This window comes from Microtus ochrogaster, chromosome 6 (genome assembly GCF_000317375.1).
Source record: "Microtus ochrogaster isolate Prairie Vole_2 chromosome 6, MicOch1.0, whole genome shotgun sequence".
In the NCBI taxonomy this organism is placed as follows: domain Eukaryota; kingdom Metazoa; phylum Chordata; class Mammalia; order Rodentia; family Cricetidae; genus Microtus; species Microtus ochrogaster.
The window spans coordinates 42,456,049-42,470,751 of NC_022013.1; the positions used below are offsets into that span (position 1 = coordinate 42,456,049).

Sequence of the window (14,703 nt, forward strand, 5' to 3'; positions counted from 1 at the left end):
GAGACAGTCTGGAGCTGGGTTCATCTGGGATAAGCACTAAGAACGATTTTCACTGTCAGGCTGAAGCCAAAGATTCTCCCAGCCATGAGCTCTGCCAAGTAAGGGCCCATTAACACCTTTAAATAGTGCAAGACACGTCAGCACATCCTCCCCTCACACTTAGCTGCGTCTAGCTGCTAGGCAAAATCTTAGGGGGCTTCTGTGCTTTTGAAAAGTTTGCTCAAGTGAGTTACTCAATTTCTCCTTTATTCCCTGTGCATGTAGACTGGGGTACAAAGCAGAAAATTCTAATCAAGGAAAACAAAGCAGAGTTCCTCTCCATCGAAGGTGACCTTATCAATGATGGCATTTCTCTTACATACTGAAAGCTAACAGGACTGGCTCCCTTGGCCCTCACAGCCACTCATAGGAAGAAGCATGGCCATCAGCACTGCCATGTAGAAGGAAAATGTGTATTTCAGAACAGTTTGTCTATGTTAGTTTTCTGACGTTCTCCTTCACAGATCTGTTCACCTTTGTTTCTTTATTCAAAATTTTGTTTATTTCCCTGTGGAATTAAAGCGATTTGGCTCATAACCCAAACTATTTGTGGCTCAAAGTGACTCTACCAAGTAGCATGTGTGGCCTTTCCACATCCCTTCATCGTTTTGGATTTTGTGTATGTTCTTTCTTAACACCATGAACTACCCGAGGCACATCTGTGCTTTCTTCTCCAGCCCAAGAATGCAGTGTGTCTATAAAGAGCTTGATAACTTTAGTGCTTAAAATGACATTAGAAAAAAAGATTTGGGTGATAGGATATTCACTGTTCCCAAGAGTCTAGGTTGATAGGACAGGAACTGCAGGGGTGTGTTGAGACTTATAGGTCAAATCATTGTTTCTATATAGAAGTATGTCAAGACCTGTAGGCCAATCATTGGTTCTATGCATGAGTTTGTCTATAGAACCTATAGGTTAATCATTGTTTCTATACAGGAGTGTGTCAATGCCTGTAGGTCAATCATTGGTTCAGTACATGACTGTGTCTATAGAACCTGTGGGTCAATTATTGGTTCTACACATGCATGTGCCTATAGGCCAATATTAGTTCTATGCAGGGGTGTGTCAACAGATACCCATAGGGCAATTTTTAGTTCTATGCATGAGTGTGTCTATAGACACCTCTAGATCAATCAGTTATTATGTTGAACAGAGCTAGCACCAGCCTAATTTATTACTTCATGATTACACCCAAGTGTTTTTTCTACTTATCTGTAACATCGTGCCTATCCCAAAAACAGTACGAAGGTATCATATACCACCTATTTACTTAATCACCCAAGTATAGACAAACAGATAGACAGACACATACACACACACACACACACACACACACACACACACACATACACACACTCCTCCAGATGTTTCAAAAATTGAACCCATGAACCCATAAACTCCCTAAGGGAAACAACTTTACCTACTGGATTATAACGTGATCCAAGTCTGTCTTGTGTTTAACCTTACAGATTACATTTATGCCCAGTTGCTTATCAACAGACTCCCTCTCCCTTTAGTGAACTATTTCTTACACTCAGACCACAACCCATTCCCCTTACAGGGATTTCTCTTTGTGGGGTGTGGTTCAAAATGTCTCCATAGTGCCATGAGAATTTAAAATATTTGGGGAAAGAAAGGGACCACACTGAAATTACTGTTACTACAAGTGTTCCCATCTATCGTTAATTATTGGTATTAACCTCTTTCATGCTGAATTTAGCAATTATCATTTATAGGAAAGCATGAGGAAAAGCTATGTGTTTAGAGCTCATTACTACTCATGATTTCAGGCCAATTCACGAAAGATCTGTAGTTACATTGCACTGTGACTCATCTTCCAACAAGTGTCTACTGAGCTCCTAAATCATTTATAGCTTCCATGCATTAAGAGTCACACACTGAATTGCAAACTCTCAAGGCCTCAGACAAAGGCAGAATGTCACATGTCCAGCATTACAGTATAACAGAACAGGTTTGCCCTGTCCTTCACCTGTTCTGCCTCAATGCCAAAGCTCTTACAAAGACAGATTTGTTTATACCTCCAAGAATTTATTTTTTTATCAGAAATTCATATGACTGATACCATATAATATGTTTCTTTTTTCAGGCTTGTTTTGGCTGGATAATTCTTGTATTTGTCATTGACATAGTAAGATCTCATCTTTTTTATTATTTAATGTCCCACCATACACACACACACACACACACACACACACACACACACACACACATCACAATGTGCTTATTTCCCTTCTGCCTTTGGCATGCCTGTGTAGGTTTTGGTGAGGGAATATACTTTCATATTAGTTGGATAGGAACGTGATGATTGGGTTATGACAAGACTATGTTTAACTTTGTAAGACATATCAAAATTACCTTACAAAGTGACCACAGAATTTGACATTCTCAAAAATCAATCTGGGAAGTCTTCCCAAGCTGGTAACTTCCTAGTGATGACACAGTTCCTTTTCTTAGACTTTGTTCTACTGTGTGTGTGTGGCAGTGCCCCAGGTTCCCTGTTTGGTGTGCATCTCCTCATATACCTTCCATCTGGGTATCTTTTATAGTGAGACATCATCCCAGCATACACAGCATCTGCTCCTCCGTAAACTGCCTTGTGTTCCTCCAGCTATAAACCCTAACGTGGAAGATCAGAGGCCTTACAGTTTCTCAGAGTTTTGTCTCTTCTTTTCAGTTCTACTAGGCTAAATTAACTTTCTGTTCCCTTAATAAGGCCTTCTGTAGAACCTTGCCATGGGTTCTGTTTTCGCTGCTATGTAGAGATTTATCACCAAAACCAAGATTGCGTGGGTTTTTCCTTCCATTTACTTCTTCTAAATTTTATAATTTGTTCATTTGAACAAATGTCAGGGCTGTGTCTAGGTTTATATTTTTGCAGCGTATATTCAATTATTCAAATACAATTTGTTTTAGAAAATAAAACATTTGTCTTTTTCTGTTTTGTTGCCCTTGTGACCTTCTCAAAGAGTGACTGTCTGAATCTGCATTAAAACATAAAAGCATTTAAAAGAAATCATTTTAAAAAATCAAATTTTAAAAATGTTGTGTACCATCAGGAACTGAGAGAACAAGGCTCAGCTTTAAACCCCAGTCAGGATGATGGTGACAGACTGCACTGTGGCCACTGTGTATGCAGGTCATATGCACTATGACCCTAATGCGACGGGGCTGAGCCAGCATGTCACCTCTCCGTAGTGACCCAGAACCTCTGATTACTCCTCTTCTGGCAAAAGCAGGTCTCACACTCGGTTAGTAGTGAGAAGGACGTGGTAACACCAAGGCCAGCGATGATGGTTTAGAGTCGAAGACCTGGAAAGAGGGTGGGAGGGTCTCTCTGCTTAGGGACTTTATACACGGCTTGTGGGATCTTTAAAAACCAGTATGACCACCTGTTCATTTCCTCAGAAACATTCCACGCTCCCTCAAAGTAACGAAAATGGGAATTTATTCTAGCCACCCCTAATATGTGTTCCTCATTAAGGGGGTGTCATCATTTCATTTTCCAAGTTCTTGTCTTTGCAACATAGAGTAATAGCTGATAAAACTGGAGAGAAAAAAAAAACACATTATGAGTTGAGCCCTCTGAGAATGTGTAAACTCAGACAAGGTCAAAGCAACCTTTTTATCTTCCAGAGGGGGCTTTGGAGGATCAAATAGAACAGACTGACTTTTGTTTGTAATTATTCGTCCTACATGCTTGCCAAGGATGGCCTGGAACACAAAACAAAAGCCTCTCACTGGGGTTGGCCTGCAAAATGTGAAACCCCCTCGTGTCCCTTGGAGTCAACACATCATAAGCCTGACATGAAATCAGAGAAGAAAGCAGATGAAAATTACCACAAATAATACACAACTGAAGCAGATGAAGGAGAAATTCAGGAGAAAAGATGTCCTCTGAGGACCCAACGATGGAAGCAGTTTTGAAAATGAGGAATGGAGACAGAATCTTCCTCCGCGGCCTGCATTGTGAACTCCTGGGCTCTCTGTAGAACAATGCAGGATAAAATAGGGAATGCAGTGCAAGGGAGCTCACCGCAGGAGTCCCCAGTGCTCGGTCCAGGGAGCATGTGATCACTTTCTAACTGGCACTCTGCAGAACTGCCGGCCCTGCCTATTACACCCACTCTGCCCAAGCACGAAGCCGGAACTACTGAACCCCAAGCAGCAAATAAATTTCAATAAACAGATTTATTGTCCTATTTCAATACAAATCACAGTCTATTAAGAATAATGCACCCTGGTCTGGGCTTTGACAGGCAGAAATACTGATTGAAGAAGAAAATTGTGCTTCTAATTTAATTCATTCGTTTGCATCTCTCTTCTAAGTGTGAAATAATACAGGCGTACAGTCATAGCTACTGATCATTGCTCTGTTTGTGGTTCAGGTCATGCTTCTGAAAATGAGAGTTTCTCCTACTGCAGAAAACGTAGATATGTTGCTGTTGCAGGATGCATGCTTATCAAATGAAAATATGGAAAGAAAGGTTGCTCAACGTGACCTGGGGAATGATCCCATGCACTTTGAGAACAATGATAAAAATCACACCTCTCGATTATGTTGAGTTTTGTGAAATCCAAATACATTTGGATCATGGTCCGTTTATATGACGTGGTCTGTTCTTACTTATTGTTTGCTAATTTCAGTCCAACACAAGGTATTGAATGTCAGGCTATAATAGGCTCTGGGGACCTATGAGGTCTTGGCAAATTCTCTGTATATCATGTTCACACTAAAGAGATATGAGATTCAGTTCTCTTATAGGTAGACATCAGGTGTTGATAAAATAAATACATTATATTGTACACTCACACTAATGACAAAATTATAAATTTTTACATACATAATTTAAACTCACTTTCTATTACAGTCTAAGTTAAATTCAGTGAATTCATGTTTTCTCCTGAAAAGTTTACTTTAGTTTCTGATTTGCTTTGAAACACTTTAAGAATTTCACAAGGTTTTACAGAGTTTACATGAGCAGAAGGTTGACAACATTCTATCCACCCGGTATCCACAGCACTGGCCTTATAAAGAAATCAATCCCCACACTTCCAAAACGCCTTAAAACGACATCATCTGTACTGCACTGTGATAAAAAAAAAAAAACAAAACACTACATCTTGTATCTAACGCTGCTCAATGAGAGACACGTAATTTTCATCAGCAGTGTAAACTGAGCTGTGAGACAGAGAAAGAGGCAGGGGGAAGAGGAGAAAGCTGTACTCAACTATCTCAGAAGGCCAGAGGGGCCGAACATGCTGATTGTGGAGTGAAAGACACATTATAGACATGAGCCAAATTATCCTGAGCTAGTTTTGTTGGTCCATTTGAAAGCTATTGATTGCCCACCATCATGTCTAACCTAAGAACCTCTAAGATGGCCAGGCAGTGGTGGCCCACACCTTTAGTCCCAGCACTCAGGAAGCAGAGACAGGCGGATCTCTGTGAGTTCGAGGCCAGCCTGGTCTATAAGAGCTAGTTCCAAGACAGGCTCCAAAGCTACAGAGAAACCATGTCCCAAACAAACAAACAAAACCTCTAAGATATATTCTTACAAAACCATTTACTTCCATTCTCCAAGAGCTAAGAATTTTATCAGACAACAACCGAAACACTAAGCCAGAATTACCTTTGCTTTGCTGCATCCTACTTATTGTGGTCCTCACCAATTCGTTTATTAAATCCCTTGAATTATGACTTTCTTTGCTTTGGAGCTAGTACAGTCTCAGATAGCCACTTCCACAGTGGAATTTGTTTTCCAGAGCAACATAAATCTGAAATCCTGGCCAATGGTCACTCAAGAGTTAGTTCTTCCTCGCTTTGAGGCGAGATCTGTGCACTTAAAACCACAGTGTTTTTATCTTAAACAGGAATGCAAATGTCTCTGACAAACAAATACCAATAAGCTAATTCTTCATCGTAAATGTGCAGAATTTCATAACCAGAATTTCTAGGCTACGGTAGGTTCTTAGCTGCAGGGCACTCCAAGAGAGTTAGAAATCAATAGCACTTCTATTCTCCTCAGAGGAGGACATTAATGTGAGCACTGCAGCTTGGTGCATTTTGGTTAAAATCAGAAATGAGCTGTGCCTGGGTGAATAAAGTTGATTCACTTACAGAATACTAGCGCGTCTCTCCCTGCTCAGCCTTTGAAAGCCAATCCGACACAGCCCCTACCTACCAAATTGCACGGGAATTACTCTCAATTACAGGCTGCTGTCTGTTAAACCATAAGAGTTGGTGATCACTTCTGACCTATTTCCTCTTGACAAATCAAAGAAAAAAAAGGAAAGGAAATAAAATCTGACAGTTGTTCAGGTGTGGGGAAAAAAGAAAAGAGAAAAGAAAACCCATATTGCCTACCTGTATTTAAGACATGTGGGGGATTATTACTCATCTTATTGTTAAAACTCCTTTTCAGGGGATAATTTACATGTGGCAATGTAATTTTGCTTAAAGTCGCTTGCTTAATGTTTTAATTCCAGTATCATTTACTGAAACCGTCCCACAATCAATCATTCAGGCTTTTAGTTTCATATTTCAAGGCAATTTTGCTGAATGCTAAGCAGCCTTCCAGCCTGTTTTCTTTCTTTGTAAGTAAGCTATACAGAACTACAGAGAAATAACCAAGGTCCCTTCGTGTGCCATGGTTTACTGAGAGACAAAAAAAAACTTAGAAAGGCAAGCCTGGACATCCCAGCTGTTTATGCAGCTACTAGAGTTGACTAGATCTAAGATGGAATTGGGTTTAATTGAATGTGACTGTTTTAAAAATGACACACAGCTCTCTGACATTTACCCACAATTTTCCATTTCAAAAGAACAACTAATTCGTTAAGGATTAAAATAGTTATTTGGATGAAAGTTAAACTCTAAGACATTCTGTGCTCTGGGAAGCTGTCTGTTAAAACCTCAATAACTCAGTAATTGTTCAGCTCATTAGAGGTAGAAGTCATATCAAACCCCAAACAAGAAGAGAACCAGAGTCCGTCTTGCCCCATATAGGCCAGCCATGGCCCCACTTGCCTTGGAAACACATTCCTTCTAAGTCAGCAATTCTTCTGTATGGGAAAAACTATTCTGAGAAGGACTAATGATTCTAAAACACGCTGTAGACGCTAGACAGTAAAACCACTGCCACCCTAACAGACCTGCAAATGGTATGTGAAAATTTGGATACTGATTGACTGGTGACATCATAGAGCAAAAATAATGTCCCATATTTGCTTCTTGATCTGCTATTTTCGTTGTGTTCCGAATAGTCGAAGCGGCTTTTTCTGAGCTGGGTGAGAAAGTCAGTCAAGAAGTGACTCATTGAAACAGCTAATGGCCAGAAGAGTGGGATGACGCAAGAGAGAAAGAAAAACTAAAAGTAACTATGTGGGGGAGGAATGGTGCTCTTGTAGGCCAATAGCAACCTCACCAGGATCGACATTGCTTCCAGAAGTGGGTCCTCGCGATACTTCTTGGCACTTCTTTCACCTGAGATGGTACCCTACTGAGAAGAAAGAGGCATCCCTCCCTGTGATGGATCAGCAAAGAAGGCAATTGCACAAGCTGCAGACTTTTCGTACCAGTACCAGCCAGCCAAGGGGCTAATGGTGGACATGGAAACCATGCCTTTATCTGTGTTGCCCAAAGTAGTTAATTTAAAGTCCTAAAAAAAGAGGTACCAGGAAATTAATTTACCTACATGTCCTTATCCCTAAGGATACCTGTTGTTGTCTGGCCTAGTGTTTGGGGAGGGACAGGTAGGTAAGAAGTATATCATTTGGAATCACTCCTTCTGGAAAGGGAGGTCAGCATTTCAAGACTATGGACCTAAAATAAATATAGTATATATACATATGTATATGTAGTGTTTTTAGTTGTGAGCCATTCAAATGCTCCAACATATATATAGGGCATTCAAATGGCTCACAACTAAAAGCACTATAAAGCAGAGGAATCCAAACATCATCATACGTATAGAGTGTGCCAAAAGCAATAAACACATAGAAAATTAATATATAATAAAAACAAAATTTTTATGTCAACCTGTATGAGGCAAGAGGATTACTACAATTTCAAAGCTCTCCTTGAAAATATAATGCCCTTCAGATAGCCTTTACTGTAGCATGAAATCTGGACTCATTTTTTCCCCTTCACAAGGCTAAGATATTTAGTTACCAAATTTCATTTGCAATATTGAAGACTACAGCACGAATATACCTTCCCCTACATCATTTTTATATATTTCAAATATTAAAAATTGTTTTAAATGTTTCATTTGAAATAATGAAACAATTTTTAATGCTAATGCAGTTTAAAACACGCATTAAATTTTAAAGACTAATAAAATTCAATTAGGTGAAAACATACACATTCATTATAAGCTTAAAGTAAGTAAACAGAAAATAAGGTTAAAATAAGAAAACCAAAGTTTAGAAGATAAACTTGAGCCAAAAACATCGAAACAAGAAGACAAAGGTCCACATTCCTGGGTGGAGATGGAGAGCTTGATGACAGGTGCTGTCCTGGAAGGCAGAGCCAGTACCTCCCAAGCCCGGGACAGCAACCAGGGACTTCTGCCCCGTGATTTCACAGGTCCTCTCTGGCTGGCACTATTTTGAATTTGAAATGTGTCATGCCCTCTACAGAGAATTTAAATTAGGAACGATCTGAGTGGAGCCAAGAGCAGAATGAAGAGAGAGAGGGAGAGAGAAAGAGAGAGAGAGAGAGAGAGAGAGAGAGAGAGAGAGAGAGAGAGAGACTACTTTCTTTCTTTGCAAGGATAGGAAAGAGCTGGGACAGTCACTACTCTACACACGATGAGAAAGCAGATAGCATGTAAGAGAGAGAGAGAAAGACTGCCACCAACCAGTGCAGAGTGAGCTGCCTGAACCTCTGATGGAAATCTAGAGCTGGACTCCAGCCCCTATAGAGCTCTCCTGTCATTACTGTCCTTCCTCCCTTAATGGTATGAGCACACCTAACAGTAAGTTCAGAGAAGGTCCCTGATGTAAGAGGTCCTTCGGTCTATGTGTTGATTTTATTGATTAATGAATAAAAATCTGCTTTGAGCCTATGGCAAGAGCAGAACAGAACTAGGCGGGAAAAACTAGGCTGTATGCTGGGAGAAAGAGGGCGGAGTCAGAGAGAAGCCATGAGACAGACACTGGGAACTTTACTTGGTAAGCCACAGCCACATGGTGCTATACAGATTAATATAAATGGGTTAAATTAATATTAGAGTTAGCCAATAAGAAGCTAGAGCTAATGGACCAAGCAGTGATTTAATTAATACAGTTTCTGTGTGATTATTTCAGGTCTAAGCTAGCTGGGCGGTAGGGAACCAACAAGTGCCCTACTTCAACAGGTGCCAGAGTGGTCTGCAGGAGTGTGGAAACATTGCCCTTCCCTACATGGACCCCTGATCCTGGATCTATAGGATACTCACAACTTTCTAAACAGTTTTCCTCATCTTGCAGTCATTGAGAATTCTCAGGAAAGCTGTCTTCAAAGACAATGAAAAATACTTGAAAATAGAGACGTAACTAAAAGGAGCAGTAAAGAAAAGAACAGTTTGTACTCTCTGCCAATGTTCAAAAGTAAAAGATGAGAGTATCTTGGAATGATGGAGAACAATTGGAAAACAGATATAGTATACAAGGCCCTTTAGTTCTCAAGAACATCATGCCCGTTTAAAACAAAACACCCCTTCAGTCAAGTGCAATGCCTTACCTTCCTATAGTGTCTCACAGACCCAAATCTACCAGTAAGGACCTGGTAGGAAGAGGATTCTAGCTTCAAAACAGATGTTCTTAGCATTGGTACCCAGACATGTGTCCCATTCTTGCCGCTCGAAGTGCAGCAGCCAGACCCAGTGCAGTCAGTAAGTAAGATCTGGCCAGAAATGATAAGATGCTCAGAGGCGAACTCAGAACTGGTGAGCATAGGACACACCTTTCTATAAGCACCATGGGTTATTTCTATGGATCAGAAAATCAAAGCTACCTTTGTTCTTGGGTGTCCATTTTTCCTTCTTTTGTCTGTTGGTTGACCTTTAGGGACAGGATCTTGTTATCTATCCCAAGCTGGTCTTGAATTCAAGGTGACCGTGCCTCAGTGTCTCTAGCACTAGGATTATAAGCCTGGCCTACGTTCTCTCAATACACTGACCAGCTCAGACATTGCTATTTTTTCCTTCTGGTTCTTCTGGCTTCCATCTCTCCTCGAAGTCTCTCATTTTCCATATCCCATTCTTGCCTCTTCAAATATGGAATATTCTTGAGGCTTCTAGATTTAACTTCTCTCTCTACAAGGCCATTAGCAACAACAGATGTCAGATACATGGCTGGCTCTGATTGGTTTACAGGGTGGCTCTTTTGAGAGGACTCTGAGGCCATTTAGAACATGTAAATAAACCAGAATTCCATGCTCTACTACCCCAGTGCCCTTGGTCATGTTCCTTACACCTTTGTCCAGCATGCCATTTACCTACCTGTCTACAGAGGAATGCTACGTCGCTTCATGTTATTTAAGGACTGGCTTTGTGCACTTTCTTCCCGAGTGATCCAGAATCTCCTGTGAGAGCAGAGTGATGAGGGGTGCAGGCAGAGCAGCTTTGGCTCTGTTCCTGACATCCTCAAACCACAGGCAATGCAAAGCTTTTATGGAAGTAATTGTATTTTGTGTGAACTCTGCAATTTTAAACAATACAAGTTGCCTCTGGAGTGACTGGTTCATTACTGAAGCTGCCACTCAAAGATGACTTCCTCTGTGATTTTAAACCAGTCATTTTAAATGACACTGGGGTGGGGTGACCGGGAAGGAAGAGAATGACATTTTCCTTAATAGACAGAATTGTGAATTCCAGATACATTTAAAAAGGGAAGAAAATTTCCTCAACCTTTCAAATCCTCAACCATGGGTAGTTGAATAAACAAAATATACTTCAAAAATTTAACCACATAGCATGAATCAAATACTTTAGAGGAAATACCATAATCCTGCCCAACCTATACAGGAGTAAGGAGAAACAGTAACCAGCTGAAGGAAGGTTGAACGTAGCCTTGGCACTGCCCCATGCTGTACAACATAGCTGTTCAAAATGTCCTAGACCCAATGTCCTTGCCAAGAAGGTCCCTGACACATGTCCTTAAGAAGAGGAAGGGACAATCTCTATATTAAATTTGTTTCAAGAAGAAAACGAAATAAAAAATAAACATTATTTATTTGGCTAAAGAGCTTCCAAACCCCAAGTAGGTCTCAGCAAATGACAGAAAACAGACAGCCCTCCAACTCAGGAGCAGAGAGAACCATGCTGAACTCTAGCGCTGGTCTTCACAAACCACCACGTAGAGTGCACAGGATGCAGGGTGTAAGCCTGAAGACTCTCACTCACAAAGTCAGATACTTAGGGTGAGTGACCAAAGCTGACAATGAGAATGTCAGACCTTGGTCCTATAAACAGTCACGGGAACACAGGCACTCATAACTCATATACTGCCGCCCTGTAACGTACATGCTTTTTTTTCCAGTAACGGGAAATGGTAGGCTTTTAATAATCTAATCATTCAGGATGCATCCGGTAGTGACTTGGAAAAGTTATGACTTACTCCAGACCTAGGGACTGAAAATTGTAAGCCTATATTTTGCAGTTTTAAAGGCCAGAAGTCCAAAGCTGTTCTCACTGGGCTAAACTCAAGATGACAGACAGTAGTAGAGCTGTAATTCTCAGGGCCCTCCAGGAGAGACTCCATTTGCTGACATTATCTAGCTTCCAAGGGTTGCCCACGCTGTTTGGCTCTTGCTCCATCCACAAGCCAGCAAGGCCTGTTTAGCGTTCTTTCTTCTCTCAGGTCTCTGCTGCCCAAGCATCTCCTCAGACTCTCTTGCCTCCCTCTTCCATTTGTTAATGGAAACTCACAGGAGCGACCCAAGGAAAACTCCCAACTCGACCTTAACTCAGTGCCACTCCTCAGACTTCCCTCTGCTATATGAGGAGGGTCTGGGGATTAGGATATGTGCTCCCAAGGGAGAGCAGCATTGGTTCAGCCATCAGAATGGTTGGGCTTCATCTACTAAAGAGACATGAGTGTGGGTGTGAGCTCTAGGGGGACTGGGATAGGAGGCAGTCCTGTCTTTCATCACACTGGGCTACACCTGGACAACTCTCAGCCATCAACTAAGTCATGAGGAAATACGGCACAGCCATATCTGATGACGAAGATCCTGGAGATAGCACAGCTGTTTGATGACGATCCAGGAAAGCTGAGCCACATGAGGGCCGCCGTGCCACCTTAGCTTTTCATCTCTGCCTGTCGCATACTTGAGAGACCTTTACTATTGGTACAGTTTGGAATACAGGATTGATGGGAAATTTCTCATGAATCATTCATGCCTTCTCCCTGGAAAGTGATTTCTAAGCTTCCCCGGCACAGTCCTGAGCATACTATTTCCCCTGCTTTTGGGAGATATCCTTGTCTACTTGCTGGTCTTCTTAACGCCTTGGAGGCTGTGACACATGTAAAGAAGCCAAGGGTATGTTTATGAGGCCATGAGACATTTTTGAAACATCGGTCCTTGTACTTACTCAGGAACAAGATAATCAAAACAAAGCAACATAAAAAAAAAAAAACAAGATTTGATGGGCTAGGGCGCACAGACGCGGCAGACACAGTGAAGCCCACAATGAGAGCAGATCGCCACACTACAAATAAATCAAGTAGGTTTTTGGGGGCCTGGCCTGCAGAGTGGTAGATCTTTTATTGGCGAGGTCCATGGGTGAACGGGGAGCCTGGTCCTGTCCCTGAAGACCACCCTGAGTGGGGAGAGTGTTCTTGGCCGGGGGTGGGACACAGGAAAAAGAGCGGGGGCATTCCCCAGCCCCCTGCCCCCTCCCTTAGCCTGCTAGAGCTGGTATCTTCTGCTGGGGCTGCTCCTCCTCTGCTGCAACATCTCTCTCCCTGGCATATCCCAGCTGGCGCCCAGGGGCTTCCTTCACTCTCCCTCCCTTCTGCAGGACAGCTGGATCACCCAGTTTAGCCTGTTTGGGCGCTGGATAGGGAGCTTGGGGCAGAGGGCAGTGGGAGTTCCTCTGTTTTGGTGGCTGGCCTGCAGAGGGGTAGGCCTTTTGTTGGCAAGATCCCTGGCGAACAGGAAGCCTGGTCCTGGTCCTGAAGACCCTTCTGAGTGGTGAAAGAGATCTTGGCCAGCAATGGGACCCAGGAAACGGAGAGAAGGCATTTTGTAAGCGGGGCCCCTGGCCTGCAGGAAAACCTGTTCCTGTTTTAAAAGACCCATTAGATAGCATCAATAGGAGGAGATGGGCAGGTGCCAAAACAAGAATCCATCCAAAAATCTGAAAAACAACATGAAAACACCAGAACCCAATGATCTTACAACAGAAGGACTTGAACACCCTAACACAGAAGAAGTGGAAAAAATTGACTTTATGAAAGCAATAGAGTCCCTTAAACAACATGTAAAATAACGCCCTTAAAGAAATGGATGAGAAGTATAACAAAAAGTTTGAAGAAATGAGTAAATGCGTAAATGATACCCTGGGAAACCAAGAAAAAACGATCAAACAGGTAATGGAAACAGTTCAAGAATTGAAAACTAAAATGGAAGCAAGGAAGAAAACACAAACTGAGGAACAGCTGGATATGGAAAATCTAGGTCAACAAGCAGAGACTACAGAAACAAGCATAATCAATAGAATAGAAGAGATAGAAGAAAGAATCTCAGATTCTGAGGACACCATAGAGAAAATAAACGCACTGATCAAAGAAAACAGCAAAGCCAACAAATTTTCATCACAAAACATTCAGGAATTATGGGACACAATAAAAAGACCAAACCAAAGAATAATAGGGATAGAAGAAAAAGAAGAGTCACAGCTCAAAGGCCCAGAAAATATTTTTAACAAAATTATGGAAGAAAACTTTCCCAACATAAAGAAAGATATTCCTTTGAATATTCAAGAAGCATACAGAACATCAAACAGACTGGATTAAAGAAAAACATCTCCTAGCCATATAATAATCAAAACACAAAATATACAGATTAAAGAAAGAATATTAAGAGCTGCAGAGGAAAAAGGGCAAGTAACTTATAAAGGTAAACCGATCAGACTTACACCTGACTTCTCTGTGGAAACCATGAAAGCCAGAAGGTCCTGGATAGAGATACTTCAGAAACTAAGAGACCATGGATGAAAACCCAAACTACTATACCCAGCCAAGCTATTGTTCACTATAAATGGAGAAAACAAAATTTTCCAGATAAGAATAAATTTAAACAATACGTAGCCACAAATCCAGCACTACAGAAAGTAATAGAAGGAAAATCACAACCCAAGGAATCCAACGTTGCCAACACTGCCTACAATAACTCAGACAACTAGTGACCCTTCACCAGCACAACTCAAAGAAGGGAGACACACAAACTCTACTATCAAAAACAATAAGAATAACCAGAGTAAACAACCACTGGTCATTAATATCACTTAATATTAATGGCCTCACTTCACCTATAAAAAGGCACAGGCTAAGAGATTGGATACAAAAACAGGATCCAACATTCTGCTGTTTGCAAGAAACACATCTCAACCACAAAGACAGGCATCTACTCAGAATAAAGGGTTGGGAAAAGGT

The 14,703-nt window shown here is 41.4% G+C and overlaps 1 protein-coding gene across 5 annotated transcripts in view; it reads right to left on the reverse strand.

Moving 5' to 3' along the window:
* Fhit (fragile histidine triad) overlaps nt 1-14,703 on the reverse strand; it is a 1,440,845-nt gene that overhangs the window by 436,994 nt on the left and 989,148 nt on the right. The window lies entirely within an intron of this gene.